The following is a 21,697-nucleotide window of genomic DNA, read 5'->3' as shown; positions in this document are numbered from 1 at the left end:
ACTGCACAGATAGTGTGTGACAGCACAGGACTAAAGAGACTGTACAGATAGTGTGTGACAGCACAGCAGTGATAACCTGTACAGATAGTGTGTGACAGCACAGGACTAAAGAGACTGTACAGATAGTGTCTGACAGCACAGCAGTGATAAACTGTACAGATAGTGTGTGACAGTACAACAGTGATAAACTGTACAGATAGTGTGTGACAGCACAGCAGTGATAAACTGTACAGATAGTGTGTGACAGTACAACAGTGATAAACTGTACAGATAATGTGTGACAGAACAGCAGTGACAAACTGTACAGATAGTGTGTGACAGCACAGCAGTGATAAACTGTACAGATAGTGTGTGACAGTACAGCAGTGATAAACTGTACAGATAGTGTGTGACAGCACAGCAGTGATATACAGTACAGATAGTGTGTGACAGCACAGCAGTGATAAACTGTACAGATAGTGTGTGACAGCACAGCAGTGATAACCTGTGCAGATAGTGTGTGACAGCACAGCAGTGATAAACTGTACAGATAGTGTGTGACATCACAGCCGTGATAAACTGTACAGATAGTGTGTGACAGCACAGCAGTGATAAACTGTACAGATAGTGTGTGACAGCACAGCAGTGATAACCTGTACAGATAGTGTGTGACAGCACAGCAGTGATAAACTGTACAGATAGTGTGTGACAGCACAGCAGTGATAAACTGTACAGATAGTGTGTGACAGCACAGCAGTGATAAACTGTACAGATAGTGTGTGACAGCACAGCAGTGATAAACTGTACAGATAGTGTGTGACAGCACAGCAGTGATAAACTGTACAGATAGTGTGTGACAGCACAGCAGTGATAAACTGTACAGATAGTGTGTGACAGCACAGCGGTGATAAACTGTACAGATAGTGTGTGACAGCACAGCGGTGATAAACTGTACAGATAGTGTGTGACAGCACAGCGGTGATAAACTGTACAGATAGTGTGTGACAGCACAGCGGTGATAAACTGTACAGATAGTGTGTGACAGCACAGCAGTGATAAACTGTACAGATAGTGTGTGACAGTACAGCAGTGATAACCTGTACAGATAGTGTGTGACAGCACAGCGGTGATAAACTGTACAGATAGTGTGTGACAGCACAGCAGTGATAACCTGTACAGATAGTGTGTGACAGCACAGCGGTGATAAACTGTACAGATAGTGTGTGACAGCACAGCGGTGATAAACTGTACAGATAGTGTGTGACAGCACAGCGGTGATAAACTGTACTGATAGTGTGTGACAGCACAGCAGTGATAACCTGTACAGATAGTGTGTGACAGCACAGCAGTGATAACCTGTACAGATAGTGTGTGACAGCACAGCGGTGATAACCTGTACTGATAGTGTGTGACAGCACAGCAGTGATAAACTGTACAGATAGTGTGTGACAGTACAGCAGTGATAAACTGTACAGATAGTGTATGACAGCACAGCAGTGATAAACTGTACAGATAGTGTATGACAGCACAGCAGTGATAAACTGTACAGATAGTGTATGACAGCACAGCAGTGATAAACTGTACAGATAGTGTATGACAGCACAGCAGTGATAAACTGTACAGATAGTGTGTGACAGCACAGCAGTGATAAACTGTACAGATAGTGTGTGACAGCACAGCAATGATAAACTGTACAGATAGTGTGTGACAGCACAGCAGTGATAAACTGTACAGATAGTGTATGACAGCACAGCAGTGATAAACTGTACAGATAGTGTGTGACAGCACAGCAGTGATAAACTGTACAGATAGTGTGTGACAGCACAGCAGTGATAACCTGTACAGATAGTGTATGACAGCACAGCAGTGATAAACTGTACAGATAGTGTGTGACAGCACAGCAGTGATAAACTGTACAGATAGTGTGTGACAGCACAGCAATGATAAACTGTACAGATAGTGTGTGACAGCGCAACAGTGATAAACTGTACAGATAGTGTATGACAGCACAGCAGTGATAAACTGTACAGATAGTGTATGACAGCACAGCAGTGATAAACTGTACAGATAGTGTATGACAGCACAGCAGTGATAAACTGTACAGATAGTGTGTGACAGCACAGCAGTGATAACCTGTACAGATAGTGTGTGACAGCACAGCAGTGATAAACTGTACAGATAGTGTGTGACAGCACAGCAGTGATAAACTGTACAGATAGTGTATGACAGCACAGCAGTGATAAACTGTACAGATAGTGTGTGACAGCACATCAGTGATAAACTGTACAGATAGTGTATGACAGCACAGCAGTGATAAACTGTACAGATAGTGTGTGACAGCACAGCAGTGATAAACTGTACAGATAGTGTGTGACAGCACAGCAGTGATAAACTGTACAGATAGTGTGTGACAGCACAGCAGTGATAAACTGTACAGATAGTGTGTGACAGCACAGCAGTGATAAACTGTACAGAGAGTGTGTGACAGCACAGCAGTGATAAACTGTACAGATAGTGTGTGACAGCACAGCAGTGATAAACTGTGCAGATAGTGTGTGACAGCACAGCAGTGATAAACTGTACAGATAGTGTGTGACAGCACAGCAGTGATAAACTGTACAGATAGTGTGTGACAGCACAGCAGTGATAAACTGTACAGATAGTGTGTGACAGCACAGCAGTGATAAACTGTACAGATAGTGTATGACAGCACAGCAGTGATAAACTGTACAGATAGTGTGTGACAGCACATCAGTGATAAACTGTACAGATAGTGTATGACAGCACAGCAGTGATAAACTGTACAGATAGTGTGTGACAGCACAGCAGTGATAAACTGTACAGATAGTGTGTGACAGCACAGCAGTGATAAACTGTACAGATAGTGTGTGACAGCACAGCAGTGATAAACTGTACAGATAGTGTGTGACAGCACAGCAGTGATAAACTGTACAGAGAGTGTGTGACAGCACAGCAGTGATAAACTGTACAGATAGTGTGTGACAGCACAGCAGTGATAAACTGTGCAGATAGTGTGTGACAGCACAGCAGTGATAAACTGTACAGATAGTGTGTGACAGCACAGCAGTGATAAACTGTACAGATAGTGTGTGACAGCACAGCAGTGATGAACTGTACTGATAGTGTGTGACAGCACAGCCGTGATAAACTGTACAGATAGTGTGTGACAGCACAGCAGTGATGAACTGTACTGATAGTGTGTGGTAGCACAGCAGTGATAACCTGTACAGATAGTGTGTGACAGCACAGCAGTGATAAACTGTACAGATAGTGTGTGACAGCACAGCAGTGATAAACTGTACAGATAGTGTGTGACAGCACAGCAGTGGTAAACTGTACAGATAGTGTGTGACAGCACAGCAGTGATAAACTGTACAGATAGAGTGTGACAGCACAGCAGTGATAACCTGTACAGATAGTGTGTGACAGCACAGCAGTGATAAACTGTACAGATAGTGTGTGACAGCACAGCAGAGATAAACTGTACAGATAGTGTGTGACAGCACAGCAGTGATAACCTGTACAGATAGTGTGTGACAGCACAGCAGTGATAACCTGTACAGATAGTGTGTGACAGCACAGCAGTGATAAAGTGAAGATCTTGAATGGGGTAGAATACAGTCCTAGGGGCCCTCAGAGTGTTACACACGTCTCTTCAGGACAATTTGAGTACTTGCAGTTCGAATTTCAAATGATTCACTCTTCTGTCATCAAGCTAAACACATCTGCGTCTGAGCGATATCTTGACTTGTGAGTTTTGTGAGGAACATTGGGGAATCCCAGACTCTAGGGGTTTTGGTTCACTGTTGGAGGTCGGGGCTCGCTGAAGGCAGCTATATGAGCTCAGGAGATGAGGTCAATTCCAGAAGTAGAGAAGATAATCTGCATGTTTATGGTGACCCATCAATCTTCTCAAATCAACTTATTTGAAGTTCCTGGACCCTCAGGCAAACTAGGAACCAGCGCCCCCTCCCCCAGCATGAGCCTGCCAGTGATAGCACTGATCTCAGAGGGGGTCTAAAGGGCCAGCGTCCCCCCAAAAATCAACTCCTGAAACTGGCAAATGTTCTGCTCTGTTCCATGTGTCGATCGGCCCTTTGTCTGATCAGGATCAGGATCACATGGGTAGATCTAGGATCCACTTTACCTGGAGATCTGGTGACAGAGCAGCGCTGCGCTCTCATTATTTGCACAGCAATGTTCTCTCCTGATGATTGCAGGATGATTTTCGAGGTGAATCCATCGATTGCAATAGATCTGGTTTGGGCTTAAAGATTTTAAATACAAATGATCCCCATCAGCTCTGAACAGATTCCTCCTTCCAAAAAGTCTTTTCTCTCTAATGATTCAGAGAACAAAGTTCATTAGTTGATTGCTATGTTAATTAGAGGAATGCAAAACCCTCCGCCCAGGGGCAACATTGTGGATTGAGGCAGTATCCCTCCCCCTACTCCCATCTGTAGAGACCCTCATTATCAGCGCTGCGGACGCAGCACAGAGGATATTCATAAAAACTAACAATAATCAATGAATCCGCAGTCATAATATTACAGAATATATATAGAATATCACTGTACATACATTACATTACTGATCCTGAAATATACTCCAGAGCTGCACTCACTATTCTGCTGGTGCAGTCACTGTGTACATACATTACATTACTGATCCTGAGTTACCTCCTGTATTATACTCCAGAGCTGCACTCACTATTCTGCTGGTGCAGTCACTGTGTACATACATTACATTACTGATCCTGAGTTACATCCTGTATTATACTCCAGAGCTGCACTCACTATTCTGCTGGTGCAGTCACTGTGTACATACATTACATTACTGATCCTGAGTTACATCCTGTATTATACTCCAGAGCTGCGCTCACTATTCTGCTGGTGCAGTCACTGTGTACATACATTACATTACTGATCCTGAGTTACCTCCTGTATTATACTCCAGAGCTGCACTCACTATTCTGCTGGTGCAGTCACTGTGTACATACATTACATTACTGATCCTGAGTTACATCCTGTATTATACTCCAGAGCTGCACTCACTATTCTGCTGGTGCAGTCACTGTGTACATACATTACATTACTGATCCTGAGTTACATCCTGTATTATACTCCAGAGCTGCGCTCACTATTCTGCTGGTGCAGTCACTGTGTACATACATTACATTACTGATCCTGAGTTACATCCTGTATTATACTCCAGAGCTGCACTCACTATTCTGCTGGTGCAGTCACTGTGTACATACATTACATTACTGATCCTGAGTTACATCCTGTATTATACTCCAGAGCTGCACTCACTATTCTGCTGCTGCAGTCACTGTGTACATACATTACAATACTGATCCTGAGTTACCTCCTGTATTATACCCCAGAGCTGCACTCACTATTCTGCTGGTGCAGTCACTGTGTACATACATTACATTACTGATCCTGAGTTACATCCTGTATTATACTCCAGAGCTGCACTCACTATTCTGCTGCTGCAGTCACTGTGTACATACATTACATTACTGATCCTGAAATATACTCCAGAGCTGCACTCACTATTCTGCCTGTGCAGTCACTGTGTACATACATTACATTACTGATCCTGAGTTACCTCCTGTATTATACTCCAGAGCTGCACTCACTATTCTGCTGGTGCAGTCACTGTGTACATACATTACATTACTGATCCTGAGTTACATCCTGTATTATACTCCAGAGCTGCACTCACTATTCTGCTGGTGCAGTCACTGTGTACATACATTACAATACTGATCCTGAGTTACCTCCTGTATTATACCCCAGAGCTGCACTCACTATTCTGCTGGTGCAGTCACTGTGTACATACATTACAATACTGATCCTGAGTTACCTCCTGTATTATACTCCAGAGCTGCACTCACTATTCTGCTGCTGCAGTCACTGTGTACATACATTACAATACTGATCCTGAGTTACCTCCTGTATTATACCCCAGAGCTGCACTCACTATTCTGCTGGTGCAGTCACTGTGTACATACATTACATTACTGATCCTGAGTTACATCCTGTATTATACTCCAGAGCTGCACTCACTATTCTGCTGCTGCAGTCACTGTGTACATACATTACAATACTGATCCTGAGTTACCTCCTGTATTATACCCCAGAGCTGCACTCACTATTCTGCTGGTGCAGTCACTGTGTACATACATTACATTACTGATCCTGAGTTACATCCTGTATTATACTCCAGAGCTGCACTCACTATTCTGCTGCTGCAGTCACTGTGTACATACATTACATTACTGATCCTGAGTTACATCCTGTATTATACTCCAGAGCTGCACTCACTATTCTGCTGCTGCAGTCACTGTGTACATACATTACATTACTGATCCTGAGTTACATCCTGTATTATACTCCAGAGCTGCACTCACTATTCTGCTGGTGCAGTCACTGTGTACATACATTACATTACTGATCCTGAGTTACATCCTGTATTATACCCCAGAGCTGCACTCACTATTCTGCTGGTGCAGTCACTGTGTACATACATTACATTACTGATCCTGAGTTACATCCTGTATTATACTCCAGAGCTGCACTCACTATTCTGCTGGTGCAGTCACTGTGTACATACATTACATTACTGATCCTGAGTTACATCCTGTATTATACTCCAGAGCTGCACTCACTATTCTGCTGCTGCAGTCACTGTGTACATACATTACATTACTGATCCTGAGTTACATCCTGTATTATACTCCAGAGCTGCACTCACTATTCTGCTGGTGCAGTCACTGTGTACATACCTTACATTACTGATCCTGAGTTACATCCTGTATTATACTCCAGAGCTGCACTCACTATTCTGCCTGTGCAGTCACTGTGTACATATATTACATTACTGATCCTGAGTTACCTCCTGTATTATACTCCAGAGCTGCACTCACTATTCTGCTGGTGCAGTCACTGTGTACATACATTACATTACTGATCCTGAGTTACCTCCTGTATTATACTCCAGAGCTGCACTCACTATTCTGCTGGTGGAGTCATTGTGTACATACATTACATTACTGATCCTGAGTTACCTCCTGTATTATACTCCAGAGCTGCACTCACTATTCTGCCTGTGCAGTCACTGTGTACATACATTACATTACTGATCCTGAGTTACCTCCTGTATTATAATCCAGAGCTGCACTCACTATTCTGCTGCTGCAGTCACTGTGTACATACATTACATTACTGATCCTGAGTTACATCCTGTATTATACTCCAGAGCTGCACTCACTATTCTGCTGGTGCAGTCACTGTGTACATACATTACAATACTGATCCTGAGTTACCTCCTGTATTATACTCCAGAGCTGCACTCACTATTCTGCTGCTGCAGTCACTGTGTACATACATTACAATACTGATCCTGAGTTACCCCCTGTATTATACCCCAGAGCTGCACTCACTATTCTGCTGGTGCAGTCACTGTGTACATACATTACATTACTGATCCTGAGTTACCTCCTGTATTATACTCCAGAGCTGCACTCACTATTCTGCTGCTGCAGTCACTGTGTACATACATTACAATACTGATCCTGAGTTACCTCCTGTATTATACCCCAGAGCTGCACTCACTATTCTGCTGGTGCAGTCACTGTGTACATACATTACATTACTGATCCTGAGTTACATCCTGTATTATACTCCAGAGCTGCACTCACTATTCTGCTGCTGCAGTCACTGTGTACATACATTACAATACTGATCCTGAGTTACCTCCTGTATTATACCCCAGAGCTGCACTCACTATTCTGCTGCTGCAGTCACTGTGTACATACATTACATTACTGATCCTGAAATATACTCCAGAGCTGCACTCACTATTCTGCCTGTGCAGTCACTGTGTACATACATTACAATACTGATCCTGAGTTACCTCCTGTATTATACTCCAGAGCTGCACTCACTATTCTGCTGCTGCAGTCACTGTGTACATACATTACATTACTGATCCTGAGTTACATCCTGTATTATACTCGAGAGCTGCACTCACTATTCTGCTGGTGCAGTCACTGTGTACATACATTACATTACTGATCCTGAGTTACATCCTGTATTATACTCCAGAGCTGCGCTCACTATTCTGCTGGTGCAGTCACTGTGTACATACATTACATTACTGATCCTGAGTTACATCCTGTATTATACTCCAGAGCTGCACTCACTATTCTGCTGGTGCAGTCACTGTGTACATACATTACATTACTGATCCTGAGTTACCTCCTGTATTATACTCCAGAGCTGCACTCACTATTCTGCTGGTGCAGTCACTGTGTACATACATTACATTACTGATCCTGAGTTACATCCTGTATTATACTCCAGAGCTGCACTCACTATTCTATTGGTGCAGTCACTGTGTACATACATTACATTACTGATCCTGAGTTACCTCCTGTATTATACTCCAGAGCTGCACTCACTATTCTGCTGGTGCAGTCACTGTGTACATACATTACATTACTGATCCTGAGTTACCTCCTGTATTATACTCCAGAGCTGCACTCACTATTCTGCTGGTGCAGTCACTGTGTACATACATTACATTACTGATCCTGAGTTACATCCTGTATTATCCTCCAGAGCTGCACTCACTATTCTGCTGGTGCAGTCACTGTGTACATACATTACATTACTGATCCTGAGTTACCTCCTGTATTATACTCCAGAGCTGCACTCACTATTCTGCTGGTGCAGTCACTGTGTACATACATTACATTACTGATCCTGAGTTACCTCCTGTATTATACTCCAGAGCTGCACTCACTATTCTGCTGGTGCAGTCACTGTGTACATACATTACATTACTGATCCTGAGTTACATCCTGTATTATCCTCCAGAGCTGCACTCACTATTCTGCCTGTGCAGTCACTGTGTACATACATTACATTACTGATCCTGAGTTAACTCCTGTATTATACTCCAGAGCTGCACTCACTATTCTGCTGGTGCATTCACTGTGTACATACATTACATTACTGATCCTGAGTTACATCCTGTATTATACTCCAGAGCTGCACTCACTATTCTGCTGGTGCAGTCACTGTGTACATACATTACATTACTGATCCTGAGTTACCTCCTGTATTATACCCCAGAGCTGCACTCACTATTCTGCTGGTGCAGTCACTGTGTACATACATTATATTACTGATCCTGAGTTACATCCTGTATTATACTCCAGAGCTGCACTCACTATTCTGCTGGTGCAGTCACTGTGTACATACATTACATTACTGATCCTGAGTTACATCCTGTATTATACTCCAGAGCTGCACTCACTATTCTGCTGGTGCAGTCACTGTGTACATACATTACATTACTGATCCTGAGTTACATCCTGTATTATACTCCAGAGCTGCGCTCACTATTCTGCTGGTGCAGTCACTGTGTACATACATTACATTACTGATCCTGAGTTACCTCCTGTATTATACTCCAGAGCTGCACTCACTATTCTGCTGGTGCAGTCACTGTGTACATACATTACATTACTGATCCTGAGTTACATCCTGTATTATACTCCAGAGCTGCACTCACTATTCTGCTGGTGCAGTCACTGTGTACATACATTACATTACTGATCCTGAGTTACATCCTGTATTATACTCCAGAGCTGCGCTCACTATTCTGCTGGTGCAGTCACTGTGTACATACATTACATTACTGATCCTGAGTTACATCCTGTATTATACTCCAGAGCTGCACTCACTATTCTGCTGGTGCAGTCACTGTGTACATACATTACATTACTGATCCTGAGTTACATCCTGTATTATACTCCAGAGCTGCACTCACTATTCTGCTGCTGCAGTCACTGTGTACATACATTACAATACTGATCCTGAGTTACCTCCTGTATTATACCCCAGAGCTGCACTCACTATTCTGCTGGTGCAGTCACTGTGTACATACATTACATTACTGATCCTGAGTTACATCCTGTATTATACTCCAGAGCTGCACTCACTATTCTGCTGCTGCAGTCACTGTGTACATACATTACATTACTGATCCTGAAATATACTCCAGAGCTGCACTCACTATTCTGCCTGTGCAGTCACTGTGTACATACATTACATTACTGATCCTGAGTTACCTCCTGTATTATACTCCAGAGCTGCACTCACTATTCTGCTGGTGCAGTCACTGTGTACATACATTACATTACTGATCCTGAGTTACATCCTGTATTATACTCCAGAGCTGCACTCACTATTCTGCTGGTGCAGTCACTGTGTACATACATTACAATACTGATCCTGAGTTACCTCCTGTATTATACCCCAGAGCTGCACTCACTATTCTGCTGGTGCAGTCACTGTGTACATACATTACAATACTGATCCTGAGTTACCTCCTGTATTATACTCCAGAGCTGCACTCACTATTCTGCTGCTGCAGTCACTGTGTACATACATTACAATACTGATCCTGAGTTACCTCCTGTATTATACCCCAGAGCTGCACTCACTATTCTGCTGGTGCAGTCACTGTGTACATACATTACATTACTGATCCTGAGTTACATCCTGTATTATACTCCAGAGCTGCACTCACTATTCTGCTGCTGCAGTCACTGTGTACATACATTACAATACTGATCCTGAGTTACCTCCTGTATTATACCCCAGAGCTGCACTCACTATTCTGCTGGTGCAGTCACTGTGTACATACATTACATTACTGATCCTGAGTTACATCCTGTATTATACTCCAGAGCTGCACTCACTATTCTGCTGCTGCAGTCACTGTGTACATACATTACATTACTGATCCTGAGTTACATCCTGTATTATACTCCAGAGCTGCACTCACTATTCTGCTGCTGCAGTCACTGTGTACATACATTACATTACTGATCCTGAGTTACATCCTGTATTATACTCCAGAGCTGCACTCACTATTCTGCTGGTGCAGTCACTGTGTACATACATTACATTACTGATCCTGAGTTACATCCTGTATTATACCCCAGAGCTGCACTCACTATTCTGCTGGTGCAGTCACTGTGTACATACATTACATTACTGATCCTGAGTTACATCCTGTATTATACTCCAGAGCTGCACTCACTATTCTGCTGGTGCAGTCACTGTGTACATACATTACATTACTGATCCTGAGTTACATCCTGTATTATACTCCAGAGCTGCACTCACTATTCTGCTGCTGCAGTCACTGTGTACATACATTACATTACTGATCCTGAGTTACATCCTGTATTACACTCCAGAGCTGCACTCACTATTCTGCTGGTGCAGTCACTGTGTACATACCTTACATTACTGATCCTGAGTTACATCCTGTATTATACTCCAGAGCTGCACTCACTATTCTGCCTGTGCAGTCACTGTGTACATACATTACATTACTGATCCTGAGTTACCTCCTGTATTATACTCCAGAGCTGCACTCACTATTCTGCTGGTGCAGTCACTGTGTACATACATTACATTACTGATCCTGAGTTACCTCCTGTATTATACTCCAGAGCTGCACTCACTATTCTGCTGGTGGAGTCATTGTGTACATACATTACATTACTGATCCTGAGTTACCTCCTGTATTATACTCCAGAGCTGCACTCACTATTCTGCCTGTGCAGTCACTGTGTACATACATTACATTACTGATCCTGAGTTACCTCCTGTATTATAATCCAGAGCTGCACTCACTATTCTGCTGCTGCAGTCACTGTGTACATACATTACATTACTGATCCTGAGTTACATCCTGTATTATACTCCAGAGCTGCACTCACTATTCTGCTGGTGCAGTCACTGTGTACATACATTACAATACTGATCCTGAGTTACCTCCTGTATTATACTCCAGAGCTGCACTCACTATTCTGCTGCTGCAGTCACTGTGTACATACATTACAATACTGATCCTGAGTTACCCCCTGTATTATACCCCAGAGCTGCACTCACTATTCTGCTGGTGCAGTCACTGTGTACATACATTACATTACTGATCCTGAGTTACCTCCTGTATTATACTCCAGAGCTGCACTCACTATTCTGCTGCTGCAGTCACTGTGTACATACATTACAATACTGATCCTGAGTTACCTCCTGTATTATACCCCAGAGCTGCACTCACTATTCTGCTGGTGCAGTCACTGTGTACATACATTACATTACTGATCCTGAGTTACATCCTGTATTATACTCCAGAGCTGCACTCACTATTCTGCTGCTGCAGTCACTGTGTACATACATTACAATACTGATCCTGAGTTACCTCCTGTATTATACCCCAGAGCTGCACTCACTATTCTGCTGCTGCAGTCACTGTGTACATACATTACATTACTGATCCTGAAATATACTCCAGAGCTGCACTCACTATTCTGCCTGTGCAGTCACTGTGTACATACATTACAATACTGATCCTGAGTTACCTCCTGTATTATACTCCAGAGCTGCACTCACTATTCTGCTGCTGCAGTCACTGTGTACATACATTACATTACTGATCCTGAGTTACATCCTGTATTATACTCGAGAGCTGCACTCACTATTCTGCTGGTGCAGTCACTGTGTACATACATTACATTACTGATCCTGAGTTACATCCTGTATTATACTCCAGAGCTGCGCTCACTATTCTGCTGGTGCAGTCACTGTGTACATACATTACATTACTGATCCTGAGTTACATCCTGTATTATACTCCAGAGCTGCACTCACTATTCTGCTGGTGCAGTCACTGTGTACATACATTACATTACTGATCCTGAGTTACCTCCTATATTATACTCCAGAGCTGCACTCACTATTCTGCTGGTGCAGTCACTGTGTACATACATTACATTACTGATCCTGAGTTACATCCTGTATTATACTCCAGAGCTGCACTCACTATTCTATTGGTGCAGTCACTGTGTACATACATTACATTACTGATCCTGAGTTACCTCCTGTATTATACTCCAGAGCTGCACTCACTATTCTGCTGGTGCAGTCACTGTGTACATACATTACATTACTGATCCTGAGTTACCTCCTGTATTATACTCCAGAGCTGCACTCACTATTCTGCTGGTGCAGTCACTGTGTACATACATTACATTACTGATCCTGAGTTACATCCTGTATTATCCTCCAGAGCTGCACTCACTATTCTGCTGGTGCAGTCACTGTGTACATACATTACATTACTGATCCTGAGTTACCTCCTGTATTATACTCCAGAGCTGCACTCACTATTCTGCTGGTGCAGTCACTGTGTACATACATTACATTACTGATCCTGAGTTACCTCCTGTATTATACTCCAGAGCTGCACTCACTATTCTGCTGGTGCAGTCACTGTGTACATACATTACATTACTGATCCTGAGTTACATCCTGTATTATCCTCCAGAGCTGCACTCACTATTCTGCCTGTGCAGTCACTGTGTACATACATTACATTACTGATCCTGAGTTAACTCCTGTATTATACTCCAGAGCTGCACTCACTATTCTGCTGGTGCATTCACTGTGTACATACATTACATTACTGATCCTGAGTTACATCCTGTATTATACTCCAGAGCTGCACTCACTATTCTGCTGGTGCAGTCACTGTGTACATACATTACATTACTGATCCTGAGTTACCTCCTGTATTATACCCCAGAGCTGCACTCACTATTCTGCTGGTGCAGTCACTGTGTACATACATTATATTACTGATCCTGAGTTACCTCCTGTATTATACTCCAGAGCTGCACTCACTATTCTGCTGGTGCAGTCACTGTGTACATACAATACATTACTGATCCTGAGTTACATCCTGTATTATACTCCAGAGCTGCACTCACTATTCTGCTGGTGCAGTCACTGTGTACATACATTACATTACTGATCCTGAGTTACATCCTGTATTATACTCCAGAGCTGCACTCACTATTCTGTTGGTGCAGTCACTGTGTACATACATTACATTACTGATCCTGAGTTACATCCTGTATTATACTCCAGAGCTGCACTCACTATTCTGCTGGTGCAGTCACTGTGTACATATATTACATAACTGATCCTGAGTTACATCCTGTATTATACTCCAGAGCTGCACTCACTATTCTGCTGGTGCAGTCACTGTGTACATACATTACATTACTGATCCTGAGTTACCTCCTGTATTACACTCCAGAGCTGCGCTCACTATTCTGCTGGTGCAGTCACTGTGTACATACATTACATTACTGATCCTGAGTTACATCCTGTATTATGCTCCAGAGCTGCGCTCACTATTCTGCTGGTGCAGTTACTGTGTACATACATTACATTACTGATCCTGAGTTACATCCTGTATTATGCCCCAGAGCTGCGCTCACTATTCTGCTGGTGCAGTCACTGTGTACATACATTACATTACTGATCCTGAGTTACATCCTGTATTATACTCCAGAGCTGCACTCACTATTCTGCTGGTGCAGTCACTGTGTACATACATTACTGATCCTGAGTTACATCCTGTATTATACTCCAGAGCTTCACTCACTGTTCTGCTGGTGCAGTCTCTGTGTACATACATTATATTACTGATCCTGAGATACATGCTGTATTATACCCCAGAGCTGCACTCACTATTCTGCTGGTGTATTCACTGTGTACATACATTACATTACTGATCCTGAGTTACCTCCTGTATTATACTCCAGAGCTGCACTCACTATTCTGCTGGTGCAGTCACTGTGTACATACATTACATTACTGATCCTGAGTTACCTCCTGTATTATACTCCAGAGCTGCACTCACTATTCTGCTGGTGCAGTCACTGTGTACATACATTACATTACTGATACTGAGTTACCTCCTGTATTATACTCCAGAGCTGCACTCAGTATTCTGCTGGTAGAGTCACTGTGTACATACATTACATTACTGATCCTCAGTTACATCCTGTATTATACTCCAGAGCTGCACTCACTATTCTGCTGGTGCAGTCACTGTGTACATACATTACATTACTGATCCTGAGTTACATCCTGTATTATACTCCAGAGCTGCACTCACTATTCTGCTGGTGCAGTCACTGAGTACATACATTACATTACTGATCCTGAGTTACCTCCTGTATTATACTCCAGAGCTGCACTCACTATTCTGCTGGTGCAGTCACTGTGCACATACATTACATTACTGATCCTGAGTTACCTCCTGTATTATACTCCAGAGCTGCACTCACTATTCTGCTGGTGCAGTCACTGTGTACATACATTACATTACTGATCCTCATTACATCCTGTATTATACTCCAGAGCTGCACTCACTATTCTGCAGGTGCAGTCACTGTGTACCCTACATTACATTACTGATCCTGAGTTACATCCTGTATTATACTCCAGAGCTGCACTCACTATTCTGCTGGTGCAGTCACTGTGTACATACATTACATTACTGATCCTGAGTTACCTCCTGTATTATACTCCAGAGCTGCACTCACTATTCTGCTGGTGCAGTCACTGTGTACATACATTACATTACTGATCCTGAGTTACATCCTGTATTATACCCCAGAGCTGCACTCACTATTCTGATGGTGCAGTCACTGTGTACATACATTACATTACTGATCCTGAGTTACCTCCTGTATTATACTCCAGAGCTGCACTCACTATCCTGCTGGTGCAGTCACTGTGTACATACATTACATTACTGATCCTGAGTTACATCCTGTATTATACTCCAGAGCTGCACTCACTATTCTGCTGGTGCAGTCACTGTGTACATACATTACATTACTGATCCTGAGTTACATCCTATATTATACTCCAGAGCTGCACTCACTATTCTGCTGGTGCAGTCACTGTGTACATACATTACATTACTGATCCTGAGTTACATCCTGTATTATACCCCAGAGCTGCACTCACTATTCTGATGGTGCAGTCACTGTGTACATACATTACATTACTGATCCTGAGTTACCTCCTGTATTATACTCCAGAGCTGCACTCACTATCCTGCTGGTGCAGTCACTGTGTACATACATTACATTACTGATCCTGAGTTACATCCTGTATTATACTCCAGAGCTGCACTCACTATTCTGCTGGTGCAGTCACTGTGTACATACATTACATTACTGATCCTGAGTTACATCCTGTATTATACTCCAGAGCGGCACTCACTGTTCTGCTGGTGCAGTCTCTGTGTACATACATTATATTACTGATCCTGAGATACATGCTGTATTATACTCCAGAGCTGCTCTCGCTATTCTGCTGGTGTAGTCACTGTGTACATACATTACATTACTGATCCTCATTACATCCTGTATTATACTCCACAGCTGCACTCACTATTCTGCTGGTGCAGTCACTGTGTACATACATTACATTACTGATCCTGAGTTACATCCTGTATTATACTCCAGAGCTGCACTCACTATTCTGCTGGTGCAGTCACTGTGTACATACATTACATTACTGATCCTGAGTTACCTCCTGTATTATACTCCAGAGCTGCACTCACTATTCTGCTGGTGCAGTCACTGTGTACATACATTACATTACTGATCCTGAGTTACATCCTGTATTATACTCCAGAGCTGCACTCACTATTCTGCTGGTGCAGTCACTGTGTACATACATTACATTACTGATCCTGAGTTACATCCTGTATTATACTCCAGAGCTGCACTCACTATTCTGCTGGTGCAGTCACTGTGTACATATATTACATAACTGATCCTGAGTTACATCCTGTATTATACTCCAGTGCTGCACTCACTATTCTGCTGGTGCAGTCACTGTGTACATACATTACATTACTGATCCTGAGTTACACCCTGTATTATACTCCAGAGCTGCACTCACTATTCTGCTGGTGCAGTCACTGTGTACATACATTACATTACTGATCCTGAGTTACATCCTGTATTATACTCCAGAGCTGCACTCACTATTCTGCTGGTGCAGTCACTGTGTACATACATTACATTACTGATCCTGAGTTACATCCTGTATTATACTCCAGAGCTGCACTCACTATTCTGCTGGTGCAGTCACTGTGTACATACATTACATTACTGATCCTGAGTTACATCCTGTATTATACTCCAGAGCTGCACTCACTATTCTGCTGGTGTAGTCACTGTGTACATACATTACATTACTGATCCTGAGTTACCTCCTGTATTATACTCCAGAGCTGCACTCACTATTCTGCTGGTGCAGTCACTGTGTACATACATTACATTCCTGATCCTGAGTTACATCCTGTATTATACTCCAGAGCTGCACTCACTATTCTGCTGGTGTAGTCACTGTGTACATACATTACATTACTGATCCTGAGTTACCTCCTGTATTATACCCCAGAGCTGCACTCACTATTCTGCTGGTCCAGCCGCTCCCCCTCCCCCTACACCATGACATCTGGTCCGGTTACCAAACAAAAAATAACAATATAATAAACAATAACCGACAAATTATATACAAACTAATATATACATTCTTTTTATTTTTTTTTTTTTAAATAAAATAAATGCTAACTATACAAATATATACAAGACAAAACAAAACCCCCCACACTCGAGCCCCCCAGTCCCTCCCCGGCACTGACCTGAGAGCTGCTCCTGCGCCTCATGCCTCAGTCCAACGTCCATAGGCCAGATCAGGCAGTGCCAGTTTTTCACCCAAATAACCAGTGTCCCACAAGATGAACCCACCTCCCCCCTTTTCCCTCCACCCAACCTAACACCTACACCCAAACCCATATATACAATATATACAGAAACACACAATACAATAACCACAACTGACAAAGCCCAAGTTCGGCGCCTGCAGCCCTACATCACTGTCTACTGATCAATAAAACAAAAATCTATGGTGTCAGCAGCAGCCCACCACCAGGAGAGGAGATGACCAGACTAGGGCACACTAAAAGAAAAGCCCCTCCAGAGGAGAGCGGCCCTCCGTGTACCCAGTCTCTCATACTCCAGAGAACGCACCTTCACTAGGTCACCGAGTATGGTCCTAAACACATCGTCCACTGGGAGGATTTTCCGTTGCGTCGATACTAAGCACCGTGCGTTCCACGTGTGATACCTAACCACTGCGCTAACTAGAAATAAGGTGCAGCGGTCCCGACCACCCAGGTCCCCGAATGCTCCATAGGCCCATTCCGCATAAGAGAGACCGGCCAGCCGGGGCCAGCCAATGGAGGCGCCCACCCTGTTGTACACCTCTGTGTTAAAGGGACAACGAAGCAGGAAGTGGTCCATGCTTTCAAGCATGGTACCACAATGCTCCCGAGGACAGTTCCTGTCCTCAGAGCTCCTACACTTCAGATTGTCCCTCACACACAGTTTCCCATGGAAGCAGCGCCAAGCCAAGTCCCAAACCTTCGAGGGGATCCTGATAGAATTCAAAAGATGCAGACCCACCCCAAGATCCCGACTTGGGCAATCCCTGAGCGCCAGAGGCCTCTGAAAATGGGTCAACAGAACCCTTTTGTCAAGGAGCTTCCTTGGCAGAGTCCTGACCTCCCACATTCCCAGACCCCACCGGCGAATTACCTTCAGAACCACGGTAGCGTAAGCCGGGAGATGTCCATGCGGTGTGCGGAGATCCTTCACTTGCCCTCCTGTCTCCCATTCCTGGAAGAAAGGCTGAAACCATCCCTTACAGGAGAATACCCACGGAGGAGCCCTCTCTTTCCAGAGGTTTGCAATATTGATCTTAATGAAGGTATTCACAAGGAATACCACAGGGTTGACCATACCCAACCCTCCTAGTCTCCTCGTACGGTAAGTAACCTCCCTCTTGACCAGGTTCAGTCTATTCCTCCATAACAGTTGAAAGAACAAACTGTAGACCCGAGTCCAGAGAGGCTCACACACTGCCCAGATAGATCAGCAAAGGGAGCAGGTAAGTTTTGATCAGGTTTACCCTTTCCCTTAGGGTCAAAGACCAACCCTTCCATTGGTTCACCTTATGAGTGGCGATCTCTAGCCTGCTGTCCCAATTTTGTTTGGGGTAATCCCCCTGGCCAAATTCGATGCCAAGAACTTTTGCAGAGACTTTGGGTTCTGGAAGGGTGTCCGGGAGATCAAAACCAGGATCTCCTCCTCCCAGCCAGAGACTCTCACACTTATCCCGGTTGATCTTAGACCCGGATGCCTCCGAGTAGCGATTTACCTCTGACATCAGCCATTCTGCCTCCCCATCAGAGGAAACAAAAACGGTGACGTCATCGGCATACGCCACCACTCTCAGAGTGGCTTCCGGTGCTGCCCGGTCCATCCCGATCCCAGCTAACGGTCCACGCTCCACCCTCCTAAGAAGTGGGTCAATCGAAAACGCGTACAGTAGCGGGCTCAAGGGACAACCCTGGCGAACACCACACCCAACCTCAAAAGAGCTGCCAATCCAACCGTTCACAAGCGGGAAACTCTCTGCCCCAGCGTACAAGGTTTTAAGACAATCAACGAACCCCCCCGGCAGGCCATACCTCAGAAGGACAGACCAGAGGTACTCATGATTAACCCGATCAAACGCTTTTGCCTGGTCCAATGACAGCATGTACCCCTTCCAGTGACCAGCCCTACCCTGCTCCACCGCCTCTCGGACACAGAGTACAGCACTAATTGCACTGCGGCCCGGAACAGAGCAATGCTGGGCCCCCGAAAGGAGCTGGGGTGCAAATTTCACCAGCCGATTAAACAGCACCTTTGCCAAAACCTTCCTGTCTGCATTGAGAAGCGCTATGGGACGCCAATTCTCAATGCAAGATGGGTCCTTACCCTTTGACAAGATGATCAGGGCAGACCTCCTCATTGACTTTGGCAGAGTGCCCGAGGAAAGACACTCATTGAATACCTCAGTCAAGAGGGGAACCAAGGCGTCCTTAAAGGTCTTATAGAATTCAGATGTTAAGCCATCTGGACCGGGATATTTCTTCAGGGCAAGCCCTTCAATCGCCAACTTAACTTCCTCTTCCCTGATCATCTCTGTCAAAACGCCAAGAGAGGGGTCTACCCCTGGTTCGGGGACGGCTTCAGCCAGAAAAGCCGACATCTCATCCCAATCCAGATCCCTCTTCCCCAAGAGGTGCGAGTAGAAGGATCTGACGACCTCCAGGATCCCCGATCTGGATCTTTTCAGGGACCCCGCAGTGTCAACCAGTCCTGTAACAACTTTACTATTCACTGACATCTTGCAGTTTCTGTAAGGGTCGGGCGAGCGGTACTTCCCGTAATCCGTCTCAAAAACCAAAGATGCGTGTCTATCATACTGACACCTCATTAGCAAAGATTTCACTCTGGAGATCTCCTCGCGGCTACCTCCAGTTGAGACAAGATGCTCGAGTTTCCTCCTCAGGCCCTGATACAGGCGATACCTGTCCAGGCTCCTGAGGCTCGAGAGCTGGCGGAAGAATCTCGCCACCCTTTTCTTGAACATCTCCCACCACTCTGACTTACTACTACAAAGATCCAGTAAGGGTACCTGGCTCTGAAGAAAATCCTCAAAAGACTGTCTTATCTCCGTTTCTTCCAAGAGAGACGAATTGAGCCTCCAAAAGCCTCTTCCCATCCGGGGGGTCTCTGTAACATTCAGGGAAAACAAAATCATACAGTGATCGGAGAACTCCACCTCAACAACAGATACTGCTGAAGAGACGGCTTCCTCCTTTAAATAAAACCTGTCTATCCTGGACCTACAGTTACCTCTATGATAGGTGAACCCCTCGTGGCCTGGGGTGTGCCGGATGTGGACATCCACCAGGCGAGCCTCACTAGCTATACTATTAAGGGCGACGCTATCATAAGTCAGCTTGTCTCTGGAACCTCCTCTATCCCGGGGCCTCGTGACAGTGTTGAAGTCCCCTCCAAAGACGACCTGCTGACTTGTAAAAAGGTAGGGCTTGATCCTCGTAAAGAGACACTTCCGGTCCCACTTAGATTGGGGACCATAAATGTTAATGAGCCGAAGCTCCTGTCCCTTCATGAGGACATCTAATATCAGGCACCTCCCCATTTCTAACTCAATAACCCGTCGGCATTCTACTGGTGCGGTAAAAAGGACCGCCACTCCGCTATATGGCTCGGCCGCAAGAGACCAATAGGAGTGCCCGAGTCTCCACTCCCTCTTAGCTATAAACACCTCTGCCATATTTGGCAGTCTGGTCTCTTGCAAAAAGAAAATGTCAGCTTCAACCCGGCTGAGAAAATCAAAGGCCGCAAATCTAGCCATATTTGACTTAATGCTGGCGACATTAATGGAAGCCAGCGTCAACGGAGTGGGTACCGCCATCATTGGTGATTGAGTTAGATGGCTTTCTTCTTCCCACTCCCCTTACCCTCTGCCTCAGAGGAGGAATCCTTCCCCCTCTTTAATGACACAGAGGTGTCCATTCCCACATTTTTCCTTCTTTTCTCGTCCTCGTCTCCGGACTCTGGGCCAGTCCCTCCCCCCAAGGACCCTGCATCCCCAGGAGAAGGAGACTCGGCACCCCTGTAAGCTCCGCTGAAGCCGGAACCTCACCCTCGGCCTCCTCCTCAGAGGAAGAGATGTTATCAAGGGCTTGGAACCGGATAGAAAGACCAACCAGAGGGGAGTGGGTTTTACCTTCCTTAGGTACCTTGGTCAGAGCGGGAGAAGATGTTTTATCTCCCTTCTTTTTCTTCTTTTTGGTGCCGAGC

This window comes from Phyllobates terribilis, unplaced genomic scaffold (assembly GCF_046119375.1).
Source record: "Phyllobates terribilis strain yellow unplaced genomic scaffold, ASM4611937v1 Scaffold_4__5_contigs__length_816908805, whole genome shotgun sequence".
NCBI lineage: Eukaryota > Metazoa > Chordata > Amphibia > Anura > Dendrobatidae > Phyllobates > Phyllobates terribilis.
This window is presented reverse-complemented; position numbering follows the sequence as displayed.